The 22,477-nt window shown below is 34.8% G+C and overlaps 1 pseudogene; it reads left to right on the top strand.

Annotated features, from left to right (window-relative positions):
- The first annotated feature begins 1,949 nt into the window (after positions 1–1,949).
- Positions 1,950–21,835, top strand: LOC148601544 (C-type lectin mosGCTL-1-like; annotated as a pseudogene).
- The last annotated feature ends 642 nt before the right edge of the window (positions 21,836–22,477 follow it).

Genomic DNA, 22,477 nt, shown 5'->3' with positions numbered 1-22,477 from the left:
AAATATACGTTTTCTAATTCAAAATGTTACAAATCATGTGAGCATATTATGGCAGAGAGTCAATAAGAAAAAAATCCATTTTAGTATCATACTTTACATGAAATTGGTGAAAAAGGAATGAAAATCTGTTTTAAAAAAAAATATTTTCACAGAGTTGTCTCCCCTTTCCAATGTCAATTTCCATAGGAAATTTGAAATGCATATTTTGAGGATTCCGCACGTTAGATTTTGTGTAACTTTTTTTCTATTCCAAGTTTAAGTTTAGAATTTATTTTGAATGCGGTCATTGCAAATCTAAAAGGAAAAAAATTGCTTAAACATCAACAAGAATTTGATGCACACTTATGAATTTATTTGCAGTGTTTTTGCACTAAGTTCAAACAATTAGACAAATTGCCAAATTATATTTTAATTTTGACGTGCAAAATTTGTGACGTCGCAATAGGATTATCACCGTTGACGTCATATTCAAGAGTATTATCAGAAAATAATATCATTAAAACCTAAGATTTTTCAACACTGTATACTTCTATTCCTCTTACGCACTTAAAATCCCAACTTAAAATTATTATACATCGTTGTTTCTCCCAAAAAGATGGTACACTTAGATATAATTATTGTAGAGATCCCTCATGCTTTAGAAAAAATAGTTCTAACTCATCTTCAAAATATACAGAAAAAGACTTTTTCAAAATGCTAGAATGTTTGATTGACAACATATTTGTCCAGTGTGTTGGACGCATTTTTCAACAACCGGTCGGCATTCTAATGGAGACAAATTGTGCTCCTCTACTTGCTGGCCTATTCCTACACTCTTATGAGGCTGACTTTATAGCTGATCTGATCAGAAAGAAATAACATCGTTAGCAGGATCCTTTGAACTCAGCTTCCGCTACATAGATGACGTACTACCGTTAAACAATCCTAGATTCAGGGACTTGAGACATTGCATCTACCCCAAAGAAATCGAGATAAAGAATACTACAGACACTGTGAAGTCAGCCTCACATCTTGACATGCACTTATAGATCGATGGTAAAGGAAAACTATTGACCAATCATAATGACAAACTTGATGGCTTTTCATTCAAAATTGTCAACTTCCCTTTCATCTGCGGCAACGTTCCTTCAGCACCTGCGTATGGAGTTTTCATATCACAACTCATACGCTATGACAGAGCTTGCTGTAACTATGCAGACTTTATGTATCGCGTTAGACTTCTTACAGTTAGGCTTCTGGAACAGGGCTATGTTGCTACAAGATTGAAGTCGCCGCTACAGAAGTTTTATTATCGCCATTATGAACCCGTGGATCGTTACGATGTATCCATCTGCACCATGAAAACTGTTTGTTCATCGTGTCATAGTTTTCCTTTCCTCTTTCGTCTACCCCGGACTTGACTTTTTATGAGCAATTCGGCGGATGTTTCTAGAAAAGTAGAGGACGCTTACCCTACCGATGCACCTGGTCCATGCTCCCAGTTTTTAGTGGAGTCCGAGGTGCTCATTTACTTTTGTTTCTTTGTGTATATTAATTTAGTTACTTTATGTTCTTTGTTGTGTTTTTTTTCTGTTTACATACATGTTCTTTGTCACTGGATTCCATTCTTTTTCCCCTAGAATCTTGGTTACCTTGATTAATCTTTCTATAGTAATGCAATTTGCATTTAAGTTTTGTTTTTGTTTTTTGTTTGTTGGTTTGTTTTGGTTTTTTTGTATTACAAGAAAACCGAACTCAGTTCGGCGATCCTCAATATGAGAGAATGTGAACGTTTATTCAAGGTAATATTTGAGAAAAAAAATTAAAAATTTCTATAATCAAAAATATTAGGTATGATCTACCTTTGATTATCTGCTGATCTCTATATCCCTATCATGAATTGCATTTTCTAATTTTTATTTACAGAAGCAAGGAATTTCAAAGCTTTACCAAGTGAAATCAGGTGGGACATGTCGTCAACGGATGATATTGTTTTTAGTGAGGATCGCAATTCAATTGTACGATGTGCTTTTTTATGTAGCAAGAGAGATATCTGTATGTTCGTTGTTATGTACAAGGAACAGTGTTATGGACTGTCAAACGTAACGACTGATTCTGTGAATTCATTGATCAATGTTTATAGTAAGCAGATTAAAGGTAGGTATGTCTATGCAAGTTATGTTCTTGTCCCTGGATTACTTTCTTTTGATTTCCGCTAGAATCTTGGTTCCCTTGATTACACTTTCTAAAGCAGTATGATCAACGTTTGATAGAAAAAAAAACGAAAATGAAACTGTTTGTTTGTTTGTTAGTGTCGGGCAATTTGGCCTCCTGTGGCGGAGCCCTATGGTTCCTACTCCGGGAGAATACCACAGTGGGGTTCTTTAACGTGCGAGGAACGTGGCATCTTTCCCAAGACGGTGCACCACTATGGTTTGCAGTCAGGCTTTCCGTAATATAGCCTGACAACCCCAGCATGTAACACGCCAGGGGTACCCCATTCAACCACCTGGGGTACACATCCCAGTTGCTCAGTGGGCAGAGCGCCCTAGCCCCCATCTAGTGTTCTGAGCACTATTTAGTCGCCTTTTACGACAAGCTTAGCGCTGCTGCAGGCCTATCCTTTTAACACCTGGACCTGCACGGTGCCGAAAATGCAAACAATGAGGGGATATCAAAGAGGCGAAATCCATTTGACAAAAACATATTTCTGAACAATAAACCAGTATATTTTATGTAGTTATCAATTCACATAAGTGGGAGAATTGGACTGGATAATTAGGTATTAAATATTTCATTGAAAATCCTTCTTTTGTAATTGTAATGAAACACGTCGTATTTTCAGATTGTCAGTCACCGGGATTTGTCTTTATTGATGGGCTATGTGTGTACATCAGTTTATTTAGATTAAATTGGTTTGAAGCCAGAGATTTTTGTGAAGGACTTAACGGGACTCTACTTGTACTAGATACAGTAATAAAGCATTCCGAATTTTCACAATACCTGCGTACATACAGTGAGTATAATATAAATCAAAACAAGCTCCGAATGGTGTCAGAAATTTGATACCCAAATAAGGAGCTACAGAGAGTCCTTAAAATACTTGTAAAATCAGGATTTGTCGGTGAATAAGAATGATTCATCAAAAAGTTATCTACTAGTCCTTTTTTTATTTCAAAGCATAAGTAAGTAAAACTCAAACCCGAGTGACTCGTTTACTGCCCACTTGGAGTAATGGACAGCAGTATACTTCAAATACAAATATGTGATTGATTTGAACTGCGGTAAGTACTTGGATACTTTTGAATAACTTTTTTTCACACAATTGAGGTACTTAAAGTTTCAAAGGAAATTGTTTTTGTCAAATATATTTTATTATGATCAAAAGTGACATTTTATGGTATTAACACCAAAAAAAGTGTATGAGAAAAAACATGTATGTTACATAAAGTATATATGGTAAACTGGTTTTATACTATTTCTTCATTCAACAACATATGACTTGTAAAAATTCACTCATCGGACTGAAAAAGATTGTCTATAGATTGCCATTTTAACTTGGTGAATAGAGACTGTCGGTTTGAACATAGATATAATGATTTTAGATCAATATCTCTAAAATATTTTTGTTCATTGTCTGAATATAGCTGAAATATTGCTGCTCGGACGTTAAACCCCAACAAACAAACAAACAAACTAAAATATTTTAAGGTCTCCAAACATTTTGTCCAATTCAGTATTTCTTTTTTGATTCTACAAACATAAATGTAATATCTAATGATTATGAGGCACGTATTCAATATTTCACAATTTTCATAAAAAGGGGGATAACCTAATGTGCATGATATTGGAGTGATACCCATTGTAATATTACATTTTGATCTCAGTTCATCCCTAAGCTGGAGCCAAAGAGTGCGCACTAAATTACATTCAAAGAATAAATGAATTAAGGATTCTTTTGTCTCAAAACAGTAGCTACATAGCTCTGTCTCAGAGAGTTTGCATTTCAAAAGAAGACTGTTTGTATATAAAATTCTTAAATTTATTTTATATTGAAATGATTGCAGTTTTGTGCTAAGTAGGGTTTTAAATGGAATGTCATAGTAAATTTCAAAGTTTTCATCCTCCACTAGTCCCAAATCTCTAATCCATTTGTTTTGAGATTTTTTAGGTGATTCAAAACATCTTTCCAAAAGAATATTATAAAAAGGTCTCACAACTTTCTGGTTGACACGAATTAGAGATATATATTTATTTGTGATATTTTCAAGTCTTTCGACTCTATTATCAATTAAATAATTTCTCCACCTTTGTGGGATAGCATGCACCAAACTGTGATATTCTAAAAAGTTAAGTGCTATATCATATTTTTCTTGTAATTCTTGTGGGGTTAGAAACATTCCAGCTTCTTTTATCATATCATTTACAAAAAATAGTTCTGGTTTAGCAAAACGAGAAAAAGGTATGGGTCGTCCACCAATCTTAATATTACTATTATTCCAAAGTGGTTGAAAAATTATATGCTCATGGGCTGTGGATGGGTCTTCTTTAATAGATGCCCATATATTAACAACATCTCTCCAGAATGGATTTAATCTATTTGAAAAATTGTTTAGTGCACTTTTAGTATAAAACCAAAACTTTTCTTGGCCATGATTGTTTAAAATATCAGCCAGTAGGACTTTCCATGGGGCAGCATTATTTGGATCCAAGATTTTCTTAATCCAAGAAACTTTTAAAGCATGCATGAAAGACAGGATATGAGGCATCTTTAGCCCTCCCTCATCGTAAACTCCCACAACCGTGGTTCGCTTAACTTTATCAACTTGACAACTTGACCAAAGAAAGTTAAAAAATATGTCTTGAATTTCCTTAATAATGTGCCCCGGTGGATCAGGAAGAACTGTAAATGATTGCACTAAAATGGGTAAAGCCATGGATTTTATGACTGTAATTTTTCCTACTAGTGATATATTTCTTAATGACCAATCTTTTAAAAGTTTCTTTATCTTAGTGATATTTTGAGTGAAGTTATCAATATATTTCTCTTGTTTTGAAAGAGAATACTGAATCCCAAGTAACTTAAAACAACCGGAGTGATTCCATTTTACAGTAGTTTTTGTCGGAAGCTCCATTCCACAGCCCCTTCGAGCCCCTATCCATACAGCTTGTGTTTTATCAAAGTTAGCTCTCAACCCAGAACAAGTAGAGTAAAGCTCAATTAAATCTAATGCCTTATTAACAGACTGTAAATCATCATCAAGAATCAAAGACGAGTCGTCGGCGTATTGACTGATTAAAAATTCTGAATTGTTTACACTTATCCCTTAAATTTGCGGATCAAATTTAATGGCAGCACTGAGTAACTCAACAGACAAAATAAAAAGATACGGTGATAGCGGATCTCCTTGTCTTAGGTAAGACTTTTTTTATTCTAAATGCAATAGTTGAGGCACAAATCTTGTAGTCTACATTTAGTAATGAGATTGGACGCCAATTTTTTAAATAAAATTTAGATTTGCCTTCTTTTGGGAGGCATGTAATTACTCCTTGTCGTTGAGACACAGAGAGACCACCTCTAGCATATGCTTGATTGAATGATCTAATTATAAAGAACTTTAAATCAGACCAGAAAAATTTATAAAATTCTGCCGTATATCCGTCTATAGGCTAAAAACCACTAATTCCACTTCCCATAGGCTTCTATGCTAATTTCACAATATTCAATGGCTTCTCTGGACTTTACCTTAACTTTAACCTGCAGATGACTATATATCAGCATGATTCTACATATGTCAGCTCACAATCCTCAGAATGGCATGTGGGGTTAGCAGACTTGCAGTGCAGTACTGGTCACCGGAAGTGAAGGGTCTATAAATAGCATGGGAAATCCCAGTGTTTTCACAAGATAGGGGTACATTTAAAAATCATTATGGAGATTAGGCTTCACATCACAAGAAGCAAAATGCACCTATAAAATGTACAGAAATGTTTTTCCTTTCAGAAACTGTTTAAATTTTTTAAATAAGATGAGAACTTTTTTCACAGCACTATGAGGAACAGGGGTAATTTCTGCGTAGGACTATTTTTGCGTACGTTCCAAATGCTCATTGGTTGAATTGGTGGTCTGTAACCTAAAGAGTCACTTTTTGTCTTAGAAAAAATTAATAACTATACAGGTATCTTCCTACACACATACTGAATGCATCTGCAAAGTTTCAGTGAAATGTGACAAGCACTTTTTTAAATATTTGATTTTTAAATATAGGGTAACCAAGTTGTGCGAGCAAAAAAGTGACAATATTCTACCATACTGAAATGCATTAAATATTTGCAAAGAACTTTTTCTGACTTTTCAAATAAAAAATATCAACCACAACTTGTTTTTTAACAATATTAATGAAGAAATAGTTTTAAAAGTAATCATTTTCTGAGAAATTGGTCTATTTTTAAAAATTTATTTCTGACATGCCTCCCCCTTTTTCTTGATCACATGTCAAAAATCCTAAATCTTTAAATTTTCACAAAAGGTGATATATTTGGCTTTAAATTTGTAAATACAGTGTTTTCACATTAAAACATGACCAGTAAAGGGCACCTAAAGCAAAAAAAGTGCTCAATAATGGATTTTCCATGTTGCCATAGGGGAATGCTTATATGGCCTTAACCGCAGTAATGAAAGTGAGTTTTTCCTCATTTCTAACCTAATTTTTGCTCAAATCTACACAAAACTTGATTTCAAGTGCTTATTACTACCATATTTAGGTAAATATAGCCCTCAAAGTTTAATATTTGATATTTTTACTAAATTTTCTACACTTTTTACAAGATAGGACATAAAAATCAGCCAAAAAGACCAATTTTCCATAATTTGGACCTATAACTTAAAAAAATGCATATTTTGAAGGATTTTTGTAGTGTATTCCTGTCATGGCAAAGTTAACAAGATCTTCAAGTAGTTTAAAGCTATTTCAAGAAACTTTTCATTTTGCCATGGCTTCATCTTAAGGCTAAAAACCACTAATTCCACTTCCCATAGGCTTCTATGCTAATTTCACAATATTCAATGGCTTCTCTGGACTTTACCTTAACTTTAACCTGCAGATGACTATATATCAGCATGATTCTACATATGTCAGCTCACAATCCTCAGAATGGCATGTGGGGTTAGCAGACTTGCAGTGCAGTACTGGTCACCGGAAGTGAAGGGTCTATAAATAGCATGGGAAATCCCAGTGTTTTCACAAGATAGGGGTACATTTAAAAATCATTATGGAGATTAGGCTTCACATCACAAGAAGCAAAATGCACCTATAAAATGTACAGAAATGTTTTTCCTTTCAGAAACTGTTTAAATTTTTTAAATAAGATGAGAACTTTTTTCACAGCACTATGAGGAACAGGGGTAATTTCTGTGTAGGACTATTTTTGCGTACGTTCCAAATGCTCATTGGTTGAATTGGTGGTCTGTAACCTCTATACCTGGCGATTTTCCATTTTTCATATTTTTGAGTGCAAAGAGCATTTCCGCAGAAGATATATTACCTTCTAAAGATTCAGTATCCTCAGGATTAAGTTTAGAAATGAAAGGATTATTTGAATCGAAAAAAACAGAATGTCTATCCGATATTTCAGTATTCCTACTCGAGTAAAGATTTTCATAGAAAGATTTTTGTGCTTTGAGAATTTCTGTCTGGTTAGTTATTTCAGACTCGTCTTCCATTATAAGTTTAGGTATAGTTTTTTCTGTGAAATGTCTTTTTTCAAGGTTACAGAAATATTTTGTACTTCTGTCACCTTCAACATTCCATTTTGCTTTTGTTCTCATGATAATTCCCTTAATTTTTTCTTCACGCATAGCTTTTAATTCTTGATCTTTTTGCTTAATTAATTCTTCATTTTGTGCAAAATTTTCATTCAATTTCGCTAGTTCGTTTTCTAGAGTGGTCTCTCTTTTGTCTCTTTCTTTTTTCTTAAATGAGGAGTATGAAATTGTTTTACCCCTTATCGACATCTTTAACGTTTCCCATAAAAGCTGATCATCAATACTGAATGCAGATTCATATAAATCATCATTATCATCAATTTTATATTGATTAATAAGGTCATTAATAGATTTTTTTATTAGGTCGATATAATCCCTGTCATAAAGTAATGAATTATTGAATTTCCATGTTCCCTTTCCCCTAGGGTTATCGTTAAAGTTAATAGTAATATGGATGGGGGAGTGATCAGACCGATATGCTACACCGATTTCTGACTCAGTAATAATAGCTTGAAAATCTGACGAAGATAAAAAATAATCTAAACGGGCATGCTTTTTATTTGGGCCTCGCCATGAGAACCTTTTTATATCTTGGTGTAATTCACGAAATGTGTCTACCAAGTCTAACTCTTCCATCATATGATGTATTTTTTCCTGAGATTTAGGGTTATTTTTGTTAACATAATTAATTGTGTCCATGGCATAATTTTGTGGAACATTCCAGTCACCTCCAACAATGACAGATGAGTTTCCAAATGATTCTATCTTTTGCTGTAAATTATCAATAAAAGTAGGGTTGTCACTGTTAGGACCATAAACTACGGCTAAGGTAAATTTTAAATCATGAACTTTTATAGAAATAATCAGAAAATTACCGGACTCGTCATGCAATTCTTTCAGAACTTCATACTGAAAAGAGTTCTGAACAAGAATAGCAACACCTCTACTGTTGGTTGTATGAGAGCAAAACTTTGCGTCATAACCCCATTCAGACCTCCAATATGTCTCTAATTCTTTTTTACAATGCATGTCAACCAGTAAAGCTATGTCATATTTTTGTCTACATTTTTGAAAAATATCTTGTCTCTTAACCTTATCAGATGATAAACCCCGACAGTTCAAACTCCCAATAGTTATCTTAACCATTATCGTAAAAAAGTGGATATATTGCCAAATAAATATTAAAAAGAAAAAGTATTTCAGTCCGACCAGCAAAAAAATATCGAAAACACATATTCAGTAACTTGACAAGCAAAACAGTCACACTTTGATCAATTTTATCCCCAATATTATGTCCCCCAAATGCAGCCTTCCTTCGCATGGATGTGATTATTACTAAGAGTTTATGCAGCACATCAAATTCGCATTACTTAAATAGTCTTTTAGGCCACCTATAGTTTGTGTTGTACAGTACATGATTTTCACAAATACCCCCCTTAAATGAAAGAAAATATTAGCCTCCATAATAATGACAATGGGAGAATAATTATAACGTAGTAAATCTTTGAATGTTTTTGTATTAAGACTCGGTTAAAAATACATGTGTCCATCAAGAGGTCTCGTACCGTTGATTGAATATTAAGAACAGAAACAAAAATGTAAACAGAAGAGCTGGGTTGACAAAATACATGTTAAGATTAAACAGACCTTTTTATGACATTCGTATTGCAAAGTGTACGCTTTAGTAAAATTAGTTTTGTTTGATTTGCACACAGTAATGCTGTTCTAGCAATCGTTTTCTACTATTTTTTACCGACATTTGTAAGTTTGTTTTCATCCATGTCCGGCTGCTTTGTAGTGTGTATCAATATCTGGGACGTTGGTTACGCATGCGTATTAACTACCAATTTTGTATGCAAATTAGCCACGCTTTGTAGTCGGGACATTTAACAAAAGTTTGACACCTCTAGATGGACCCAAGATAACAATTTTCAATTATTTTACACATTCATTATTAAATAACAATATACAAATACAACAATAAAAACACATACAAATATCAAATAAGCTCCTGTTAAATGATAAAATAAAGTTTGGATTATTTTCAAATCAAACACAATTTATTTATTTCTTTGTTTTTGTTTTTGTTTTAACATGACAAAGGGCGGTTCCCTCATGTATACTAGAAATGTTCTCTTTTGCTCGTCTGGTGCCATCTCACGTCGCTGCCTAAGAAGATTGTACCGTAGTGTTCCAACGGACGGTGGGACATCCGGAACTACACTGTATCCCGATCCCTTCTTGAGGGACATTGCGGCAGAAAGAATGTCATCCCGATCATGTAGGTTGTCGAAACGGACAATGACCCTACGCCTATTTTCGTCATCTCCTCCAGGTAGCCTATGCGTTGCCTGTAATAACAGAGCTTTAACATCCTCCTTGGGTATTTTCAACGGCCCCTCGAAAAACATTCGAACTTTATATTCGGTAGCTCTGGGATCCTCCTGCAGATTTCCGGGAATTCCGCCGATAACCAAGTTCCATTTCCGACCCCACATTTCCAAACGGAGCCTTTCGTTGGCCTCCTCGGCGATTTTTTGCTCAAGGTTTGGAATCGAAACCTCAAGAATTTCTTTGATCTGGTCGTTCACCATTAATATTCCAGAGTCCAGGTTATCTACTCTTTCGTTTGTTATTTTTAGATCATGTTTTACTTGTTCGACCTCATTGTTTATTGTCATATGTTGATTGGCAAAGCAATCGGCTAGGTCCTTTCCTTTATAAAGGTTTTTCAGGGCTTCGAATCTGGCTTTGTCTGATTCCGTGTTGGACATTTTAATTTGTATTTTGTTTTGTTTACGATTGAGTTTATAAATATGGCCAACTCGACAGGTAAATCACTCAAGGTCACGGTTCGGAGGCGTGATACAGAGTACTGGTACATTAAATGTTGAAATATATAATAATGTTCAGCAAAAATGTTTGATTCTATAGCTGGTACTTCAATTCATGGTGTTGAGAGTCAATTTGATATGAAATTATGTATGGGCTAGGCAGCCAAATGTCTTAAAAGAACGAATTTCTATGCCTGACCTGAAAGCGTGTTTACAGGTTACAGACCACCAATTCAACCAATGAGCATTTGGAACGTACGCAAAAATAGTCCTACGCAGAAATTACCCCTGTTCCTCATAGTGCTGTGAAAAAAGTTCTCATCTTATTTAAAAAATTTAAACAGTTTCTGAAAGGAAAAACATTTCTGTACATTTTATAGGTGCATTTTGCTTCTTGTGATGTGAAGCCTAATCTCCATAATGATTTTTAAATGTACCCCTATCTTGTGAAAACACTGGGATTTCCCATGCTATTTATAGACCCTTCACTTCCGGTGACCAGTACTGCACTGCAAGTCTGCTAACCCCACATGCCATTCTGAGGATTGTGAGCTGACATATGTAGAATCATGCTGATATATAGTCATCTGCAGGTTAAAGTTAAGGTAAAGTCCAGAGAAGCCATTGAATATTGTGAAATTAGCATAGAAGCCTATGGGAAGTGGAATTAGTGGTTTTTAGCCTACATCACGGCCATGGTTCCGGAAGGAAATTGTTTACTGCTCTTCTTTTCCCTAATGAGATGGCAAACCAAGTTATAGTGTGTGGATGGCTTACGTACCTTTAATAAAACTTGCTAAAATGGCTTGAATTTCGTTAATATATGTGAATGGGAGGTTCTGCAAAGTACACTGAGTATTTACTGGAGTTATTGGAGCGTAAATTTCATGTCCAGTATCTGTATCATTTGTTTGGCTTCGTGAAAAATTCTGTCTATTTATTTTTCTTTCCTTTTAATTTATCTAAATATGTTCAACATACTCGTCGACTTCGCATTAAATGAACTGCATATGCATTCAGTATTGAATACTGTGCTTTTCAATTATATGTTTTACTACATTGTAGTGTGATAATTAAGCGGCGATTAAAGGTGACTGCATATCTTCGTGGATTTTTGTTAAGTTCTGGATACATATTTATAACTGTGTTAAATCAGATATTAAGTTATACGGACATAACAATATCAAGCGTAAATAATTTGTTTTCACTAAATATCAGCAAAAAAATCCGAAGCGTTAATAATGGGATAATTAAAATACATCAATATCCAAGTATATGACCTGAATGTTAAAACTGGACTCATAGAAGATCCACATACACAATGCAGCCGAATAAAATAAATTATATATTAAACTGAAGATAAGGAGAACAGGAAGTAATACAATAACTAAAGCACTAGCAATATAAAATCCCCTAAATAATCCGGTAGTGGTATTAGGTGCTGCGCAAGCGGAGTCCGTCACATTTGAAGTTAGTTTAATCCGAAAATTCTCTAGTAGGAATAAAGTAGCTCCTCGACACGAGTTAAAGGGGTCCAACAAACAAAAAACATACCTCATTATCATAGTGTAAATAAAGAAACTAATGCTGAAATGGAGGCAAATCATCCGCATATACAAATTAAATAAAAATAATCAAAACTCACCATTTGATTAGACAGTCACACAATCTGCTCCTTGGTAATTATCTGTAACCTTAATAGACCCAAAAGTTCAAAGAAAATAACAACAGTTACTCCAAACATGTTAGAGTGAGAGATATTCTTGTGTATTTTAACTTCATCAAAACCTCAATTTATTTTGGCCAGATACCAGGGTTTACACTTTTTCATAGGAGCAACAGATTATGAACAGGAAGGGAACTGGACTTGGATAACTTTTATACAATTCATTTACCGGTGAATTAATGGGCCATTTCTGCTTTGCCCACAAACGGTTTATATGTGAACAATGTATTTGAACTTTTACGCGCTGGTATCTCTGTAAATCTCCAATAACTTTGTTTCAGATGTTTCGGTAGAAATTGGGATAATTGCAGAGATATTTCAGACAGGCTCAGATGATAAGGGTATAGTATATGAATAAGGCTACGTAATCCATACGTAGGTTATGATATCATTGCTTCGTAATTATTTATTTTTGTGTTCGTGATCAAGTAGATTGGTATGGAGTGTGTCAAAATTCCGGTGTTAGATTTTATCAGTTCAATAATTTTGCTATTACCCTTCATTTAGCATTTTTTTTATTTCATCATCATTTCATATTCATTTTATCATCCATTTCATGTTCATCGCCTGAATATATCTGAAATATTGCTGCTCGGGCGTTAAACACCAACAATCAATCAATCAATCATTTACCAATATGACAAATGATGTCCATTGTTTTACCATAAACGAACACAACATCGAGAAACCAATGGTATAATGTATTTTTTGTTTCAAATGTATTAAATGAGGTTTGTAAAGTGTCAGCGTTTGTAAGAGTCAGACGGTTGGTAAATCATGGTATGAAAAAACCATCCATTTCGAAAGTTCAATGTATCTATTTGCACCATTGCATTATTTTGGTAAATTGACTTTTCATTTAAAAGAAATTCACTTTAAATATATACAGTTAAGATCATACTACTCTGTCTAAAATGCCCCGTGCAGGTCCGGGTGTTAAAAGAATAGGCCTGCAGCAGCGCTTAGCTTGTCGTATAAGGCGACTAAATAGTGCTCAGAAACCTAGCCGGGGGCTAGGCGCTATGCCCACAGAGCAACTGGGATGTGTGCCCTAGGTATTCGATAGGAGTAGGAACCTTTGCGCTCCGCCACAGGAGGCTAAATTGCCCGACCTTACCCACCCCCTCCCTTTTTCCAGTGGCAATCAAAATTTGTCCACCCTATAATCCTTGTGACCCATCCTTTTTTCTTCATTTCATGTTCATTTTATCATCCGTTTCATGTTCATCGTCTGAATATAGCTGAAATATTAATGCTCGGACGTTAAACCCCAACAAACAAACAAACTCTGTCTAAATCGTACATTTTCTAACATTCTAATGAAAAATTTCTGAACAAATTCAGTGATGCAGTGATCAAATAATGGTCTTTTCAAATACAAAAAGCATTCTTGAGTTTAATCATATCGTCAGATCGGGAGGGTTTTGACATACATATTTATGATTTTTCTCATTTTGCCTGATTCTTTCGAAAACTTATGCTTTAAAATTTTAATTACATTTAATTTCCCTTCTGAAATGTACCGCCAAATTTGTCTTAGCGATCATCTGTACTCACCACAACAATAACCTACCTCAAAATACTAGCCCCGTGCAGGTCCGGGTGTCAAAAGAATAGGCCTGCAGCACCGCTAAGCTTGTCGTAAAAGGCGACTAAATAGTGCTCAGAACCCTAGCCGGGGGCTAGGGCGCTCTGCCCACAGAGCAATTGTGATGTGTGCCCCAGGTGGTGGAATGGGGTAACCCTGGCGTGTTACATGCTGGGGTTGTCAGGCTATAATACGGAAAACCTGACCGCAAACCATAGTGGTGCACCGTGTTGGGAAAGATGCCACGTTCCTCGCACATTAAAGAACCCTACTGTGGTATTCTCCCAGAGTAGGAACCATAGGGCTCCGCCACAGGAGGCTACATTGCCCGACCCTACCCACCTCTCCTTGTTTCCATTGGCAATCAAAGTTTGTCGACCCCTTTGTCCTTGTGTCCCATCCCTTTTTCATTTCATCATCATTTATCATCAATTTCATGTTCATCGTCTGAATATGGCTGAAATATTGCTGCTCGGACGTTAAACCCCAACAAACAAAAAAACTCAAAATACTTTGGTTAAAGTATTCATATGTAGTGCATTTTCTGACAAACTTAACCTGTATATAAAGACCACCTATCAGATGTGACTATGATTTTATTCTTCTTGGATGTATACTAGCTGGTAATGCTTTATACAAGAAATTATCGGGTCAGTTGCAATACGCATACACAATTACCCGCGTAGAGATCCCCTTTTTCGGAAGGACGATGAAATTACGCTTTACTATATTTCAACGGCTGGTAAATTTGTATTTGCAACCATTACTATAAAGAATAATACTTTGTCAACTAATATAAGAGAAAATAGAGTAAATGTAGAACAATATCACAAATCTCTTTCACATTTATCCTGAAAAGGTTTAATAAAACAATACGTTATACTTTTCTTAAGCCACAGTGAACAAATGTTACACGTTTACATGTACATGTAAATTGTCTGCTCTCGCGATGAAGAAAGATAATGTGGAAAAACCATGATGATCATACGAGTTTTGTACGTAGCTGATCTTAATCTTGTCAAGTAGTCGGTATAAATACTAGATTCTAGCGGAAATCAAAAGAATGTAATCCAGGGACAAAGATCAGGTATCAAAAACACACACACACACACACAAAGAACATAAAATAACCAAAATAATACATTCAAAGTCGGACTTCACTAAAAACTGGGAGCAAGGACCAGGTGCACCGGTAGGGTCAGCATTTTCTGCTTTTCTAGAAAATCCGCCAAGTTGCTCATAAGTCCAGGCGAAAGAGGAAAGGAACACTATGACACTTGAACGAATCAGTTTTCATTGTGCAGAAGGATACACCGCAACGATCTATGGGTTCATGATGACAACCATCAAACTTCTGCAGTGATATCTTTAATCTTGTTTCAACATTACCCTGTTCGAGAAGCCTAATTTTAAGAAGTCTAGCGCGATACAAAAGGTCTGCCTACTTATGACAAGCTCTGGCATAAGTATAAGTTGTGATATGAAAACTCCATACGTGGGTGCTGAAGGGATTTTGCCACAGATGAAAGGAAAGTTGACAATCCTAAATGAAAAGTCATCACGTTTGTCGTATAGTTTGGTCATAAGTTTTCCTTTACCATCGATCACTATGTATAGATCAAGATATGAGGCTGATTTCACAGTGTCTGTAGTATCCTTTATCTGAAGTTCTTTGGGATAGATGCGTTGTATAAAATCCCCGAAACAAGGATTGCTTAACGATAATATGTCATCTATATAGCGGAAACTGAGATTTTAGAATCTAGCTGAACGAAGTTCCTTTTTTATCAGATCAGCTATAAAGTCAGCCTCATAAGGGTGACGAAATAGGTCAGCAAGTAGAAGTGCCCAATTTGTACCCATTGGAATGCTGACCGTTTGTTATAAAAATGCGTTCACCACAATGGACAAATATGTTGTCGATAAAATAACTGAACTGGGTATGAGGAGTAGAATTATAAAGTATTGAAAGGTTTTAATGCTTTTGCATTCTGATAATAAACTTGAATTGAGGGTTTCCATAAGATCTTTTTTCAGGATCCACATTAATATCCCTACGGAGACCGTCTTTAACAGCTGTGATTATAGAAGTTTATATTTTTGAAAGAGGTTTGGTGGTACATTTTGTAAATCCAGCTATGTAACGTTGTTTGTATGGATCCTTGCAGTACATAGACGGTAGATCACTATCATCGTCTTTGGAAGAGAGGCCAAAAGAGGATAACACAGTTCGTTTTGCACCATCTATTCTTTGGAGAGTGTTGTAGCAGTGCAGGTCTTATCACTGCTATTATTTTCCTCTGATTATAAACATTGGATGTAATACGTTTTGCGAACAAAACCAAGGTTCTTTTGGGCTTTGTCTACTGGTTTTTGTCATGTATAGTAGGCTATATGTTTGCTACATCGAGGTCTTTGGAAACTGATGTAGCATTGATACTCATTGACCTACTTCACCCTTTCATACGTTTCAAAACTAAAGATCTGACAGCATTTACCCACTTTGACAGGGGGATGAATTTCTTTTTTGTTCTTGTTTTATCCATTTCCTTGCGTAGACCTACACAGCATCCATAAGAAATTCAGTTATAATTTCAATTTATAGAGCATGGATCAGGGTACTTAGGACCTTTAAGAAGGACCTTACAGAGAGATTTGTTTTCGATGACGTTTAAATCTCCCGTAATGACCTGACCGAAAGGACCATATTTAAACGGAGTTTTTGCAAGAACAGTCAGGTGCTTCAGCCTTGGAGTCCTCAATCTCGAGGTCCTGCAATAGCCTTTTATAATTTTTGTGCAATAGGTCAAGTATAGGAATATGAAATAGTCGGTATTGATTGGAAAAAAACAACGATATATAATGTTTTAAGCCGGGATTTTAACTGAGTTTGAGGAATAGAAGCATACAGTGTTGAAAAAAGCATTGGTTTTAATACTATTATATTGAGATGATAGTCTTGAATTGATTGTCTCCAAAAGATCCTTCGAACTTTTCAGAATCTACATTGATAGTCGAGTGCCAATTTGGTGTTATTATTCGATTATTCATTGTGTAAATTGAAATAGTCCTTAAAATAATTTTGGTTCCCTTGATTACTCTTCAATCTCAATCGAGTTTTTCATTTTCATTTAAAGTGTAAAAAAACTCTCTCGAAGAAAAACTACATGTCCAAACCATTTGACTATACCCAAAATTGGTCGTCTTGCATTTTATGCACAAAGATTGGAAACTCCATGGTATTCATTCGTCTCTTTATTGGATATTGATGTGAATCATGGTCAGTGGAAGTCAAACTTTGTATCAAGTAGTTTTTTTTCACAACTGTCTTAGGAACTCAGAGTTTTTAGTTTAAAAACTGAAAATATAATGTGTAAAACTACGAATGCGTAAACTTCAGAAAAAGAAACCAAAATACTGTATTTGGAAGCTTCAGTTCTAAGACGCAAAATCAGGATTACTGTTCTTCAATAAATATCCTACTGTGAACAAAATCACACTGATGAAATCTTTATCGACAGGGTTTTGATCGTACAGCAATGTAGAAAAGGGAATATTTATTTGAATCCCTTTTGTATATATAGGATAAGGCTTTAGTCAAACTTTGTATTGACATCTCTTTGTAATTGCACTTTATCGACGGTCATAATTACTAACTGAGCACTTATACTTTCTTAGAACCCTTGCTTCATGTCACGAGGTTTGATTGTACATTGTAGTTGACAACCTCTGCATGTTTGTACTTGCTATATTCCCACTGTTTTCTGCCATTACGATGTCAAAGTTGACATGAATGCTGAAACAGTAGTTAACAATAGTGCCGCATTTCATGTTTGTGTGGAGGTAAGCCGCAATAAAAATCAAATACTTGGCAACACAATCAGAGAATCACCAGTTGTCGAATAAAAGCCCAGCCAATAGACAAAAAAGTTTCATCACTTAATACTGGTGCAACTAAAGCATAGAGCTGATAGTTCAGAACAACTAGGCTTTTCTAAGCTATTGGAATGTTTCCTTTCAATACCGAAACCTCTCATTACTTGGTACTTCTTTAGAAATTTACCATGTACTATTGTTGAGTTGCCATGTAAACTACTTACAATTGACAGACAGGAAATACTTTGTGTACTGCGTTCAACAAGCAGAAATACAATATCAGTGGAGTTCTGATATATATTTGAGCAGGCATGTCGACAATTTTCTGTGCATACTTGAACGTCTGTTTTCAGTTACACATTCTGCGGTTTGATGACATTTATACTCTGCCGTGATTTAATTCACCATTAGAAAAAAATTGGGAAATGGGAGTCTTTGATATCTGTTGGTAGATACAGATTGATATGCAGTCACTCCTATTTACCAAATGCTTTCAGGGAAACAAACCAACTGTGTCGAACGAAGTTTCATACTTTTGTGTAAGACATATAGCCGACTGGAGGTGCTCTTTTTGAGGTTGTAGTAGGTAACAAGAATGTCTCGAAATACCTCAAGTGTTTTGGCATGCCGCATACAACATTTGACAGTTTTATGAGCATTAGGCAATCATCACAATTAAAATCATCAAAAAGCAACGAAAGCAACCTCGGGTAAAAGGAGAAGAAATTTTGAGAATGGGCGTTTATAATTAGCCCCTAACTTCTTAAAGCATTATAAGTTTTGCTAATTAATAGTTAAGAATCAACAAGATATATGGCTTTCATTTGCATTCATTATTCTCATTGTTGCCTTACTTTTCTGTCTCCAATAAAATACGCCCCTCATGCAGGCCCCTAATGGACCCCTGTCGTCTTACACGAATGACATGGGAAGAATATTATTTGCTTTTTCTAAGCAATGTAATAAATATCTTATATTATTACAACAATGTTTTTAATTGGCAAAAAATAATTGATGTCCTTTACAAATCCTATTCAAATTTCTGATAATTAATGTGGTAAAATATTTCTCTTTATTTGTCTTATCCAAGGTAAAAGTATTTTTCCGTTTCCTCGTTTGTCTACCCCGGACTTGACTTTTTATGAGCAACTCGGCGGGTGTTTCTAGAAAAGCAGAGGACGCTTATCCTACTGGTGCACCTGGTCCATGCTCCCAGTTTTTAGTGGAGTCCGAGTTGCTCATTTGCTTTTGTTACTTTGTATGCATGATTTTAGTTACTTAATGTTCTTTGTTGTGTATGTCTGTTTTCCATGTCTGGTCTTTTTCCCAGGATTACATTCTTTTGATTACCGCTGTAACCTTGGTTCCCTTGATTACTCTTTGACCTGAATCAATTACGGAGTTTCACATAGCAAAATCTGGACTTAGTCATTTGTGATTGTGAGGACGATGCATCTCTTATCTATCAGTTTTATAACTTTTCCTGTATTGTTAACATTTTTCAGTCGCTAATTCTGTTAGCGACATCTTGCACTCGTAATTTCTGTCATGTACATTCGTATATGACTTGCATAATTATATACTACTACACCTTATGTTGTGTAGGTGGTGCCATCATATTTTGGCATTGTATATTTGCAGTCACCACATTCTTTCCACTTGTGTATTTTAAAAGAACTTGGCACTACACTCTGGGTGTAAACGTAATATCTATCAACGCTCCAGTCAAAGACGCTGTTATATAAATTCAACGTCATGTTCAGTCATTTACAAAGGACCATAAAGCACAAACTGAACCAATCAAGTTTTTATAGTCATATATAATACATTATGTAACAACTGGTTTACGATGAGTAGCGGATTAGACGATGACCCCCCTTTTTCCCACTAAAGACAATGCCCGTGATTTGCATTATGAAGGAAACCGAAAAAATAATCAAGATGTAAAAACGGACAAACGGACAGCATACTAGCCGTAAACTTCATAATAAATATGTTCTTTATTTTAGAGACCAAAGAAAACACATATTAACGTCCCAACTGATATTTCTACACACGCATTTTAATTGAAATTTCTTCAGTCTTGATTTAGGTTATACACCACCAATTTAAGCAATGAGCATTTGGAACATATGCAAGAAAGTCTTATGCAGAAATTAAAACTGTTTCTGAAGGGGAAAATATTTCTGCACATTTTTAAGTGCATTTTTCTTCTTTTGCTGTTAAGCCTGTTCTCCATGATGATTTCTAAATATGCCTCTATCCGTGAAAACTCTGGGAATTCCCATGCTATTCATAGGCAATTCACTTCCGATTACCAGTTCTGCACTACAAGTCTGCTGAACCAATATGCCATTCTGGGGTTTATGAGCTGACACATGTAGAATCATGCTTATAAGTAGTCTTCTGTCGGTCCAAAGAAGTCTTTGAATATTGTGAAATTAGCTTTGAATCTTATGGAAAGTGGAATTAGTTGTTTCTAGTCACAACTATACGTTTCATGTTCTACAAATATATATAAGAAAACAAATAAAACGTATTGCCTGAAAACATTCTGCCTGAAAGGAGGCTAAATTGTCCTACCCTTTCCAGTAGCAGCCAAAATTTGTTGACCCCATTATCATTGCATCCCATCCCATTCTTCATTTCATCATCATTTCATGTTCATTTTATCATCCATTTCATGTTCAACGCCTGACCTGAATATAGCTGAAATTTTGCTGCTCGGGTATTAAACCCCAACAATCAATCAATCAATCGATTTATGATTATGAGTTTTTTATTATTATTATTATTTAGAGCCCATGTCGATGGACATTTTCATTTGTAAGCCATGCTAGCCCACTTCAATTTGAATTTCAACGGTGTTTTCATGGTCTTTGTTTTTTTTCTATTTTTGTAGATTGTGTCTGGCAAGGTTTTATTTTCCTTAAAGGTTTTTGTTTATTCATCAGCAAAATAAAGTTGGATTGGTTTGATGCTAAAAACTATTGTAAAAATGTAAACGGAAACTTGATTGTTCTTGATACTGAAACCAAACTTGCAGGGATCGCGCGCGTTTTAAGGACATACTGTAAGTATATTTTTGATTAGTTAGAAAATTAACTTATTGAACTTTAACATATTCTAGCTTTTAAAGTGCCTTGTTCTTCGTAGGCTAGAAAATGTAAGAAGATGCATCATCAGGTTGGCTACCAATCATGAAAATATGGAACAGTTTTTATCTTTTGAAATAATTTTTGTTCTTAAATCGTTGGCGAAAAAAAACCCTATTGTTTAAATACGGGCAAACACTCAAGTTCCAGAACAGTTTTCACCGTTTTGAAACGTGCTTTATTCGAAACAAAATAAGCTGATATACATCACAATGTTCTGCCAAGCGTCTTTTTTATCTCATATTCCAATTGATATGTTAATATATGATGATATGTGAAAAATCATGTTAATTGTTTATCAAAACACGACACGATTATGATTATATACATTGCAATGTTTAAACATAAGCTGGACTACAAATAATGTATTAAATCTTATGGTCATTATTATTACATTTCGTGTTTTATAGTTTCCATTTTAACGAGCTTAAGATATATCTTTTTAAGTGTTCCATAAACGATGATATCGAATACACTGAGCTGCCATAATTGTATCGTATCAACCATATAACTTCGAGAACTAGTGTTATCCCCGCTAGACTCAAATACAACAATTTCAGCATGCACACTAACTCAAATTTCTACAAAGGTTAAAATGTGCAAAAAACCTGAACTAATGTCAATGCATGTTACGTTATGATCAAAACTAATTTTCAAGTACTGTACTTTTTCAGATCCAAACCAAAATTCGAATTTTTTTATTGGCGCAACAGACGCTCAAAATCAACAAAACTGGACATGGATACAATCGAATTCCCAAAACTATTTTTCTTGGAAAGAGTATCAACCAAACGGTCTTGATGGTGATTATCCAGAAGAAATAGCACATTGTGCAGCTTATACTGCAGCATACGGTATTGTAGACGAGATTGCTATCAAACGAAACTGTTTATTTGCGAATATTATATGTAGTATGGACGGAGCATGACTGACTTTATATATAGAATGAAAAACCGGAACTACGAATGGCTAAAAAATATTCTGACGGAAGTGACGAAATTTCTCGACACGGAAGTAGACGATTGCGCAAATGCGGAGGTGCTGTTTTTGTCTTTTAATACGCACAAGGATACGATTTTATATTTATTTATATCATTGGCTATGTAGAAATATATTATTAATAAGCTTTGCAAGAAAAAAAGTCTGATACATTCTCCTCACCGAATGAGACCTCCCTCGCCAATAGCAACATGGCGGTCCATCGCATAACCTAAAATCATTTTATATTTACAAACATACATACATAGAATGATTATTTTTTTATTGTAAATACAGCGATTTTGGGGATTTGAGGTTGTTGGTTATATAGTGATAGTTTTTTTTTTTTTTTTTTTTTTTGTTTTTTTTTTTTTTTTTTTTTGTTGTTTTTGTTGTTGTTTTTTGTTTTTTTATTTTATTTTAATTTTTTAATTGTGTGTATGTGTGTGTGTGTTTTTAGATATTGTATTTTGTTAAACTGATATATATAGTCAATGCCACCGCAGTTGGTTCATAAATACATATTGCTGTGCTTTGTATCTATATATGTGTTTTCCTGACTGCATTTACAATCAA

The sequence above is a fragment of the Perna viridis genome, chromosome 12 (assembly GCF_037379345.1).
Source record: "Perna viridis isolate PV_CMFRI_1.1 ecotype Kerala chromosome 12, ASM3737934v1, whole genome shotgun sequence".
NCBI classification, from domain to species: Eukaryota; Metazoa; Mollusca; class Bivalvia; order Mytilida; family Mytilidae; genus Perna; species Perna viridis.
Note: the sequence above shows the minus strand (reverse complement) of the source record. Positions and strands in the feature narration are given on the sequence as shown.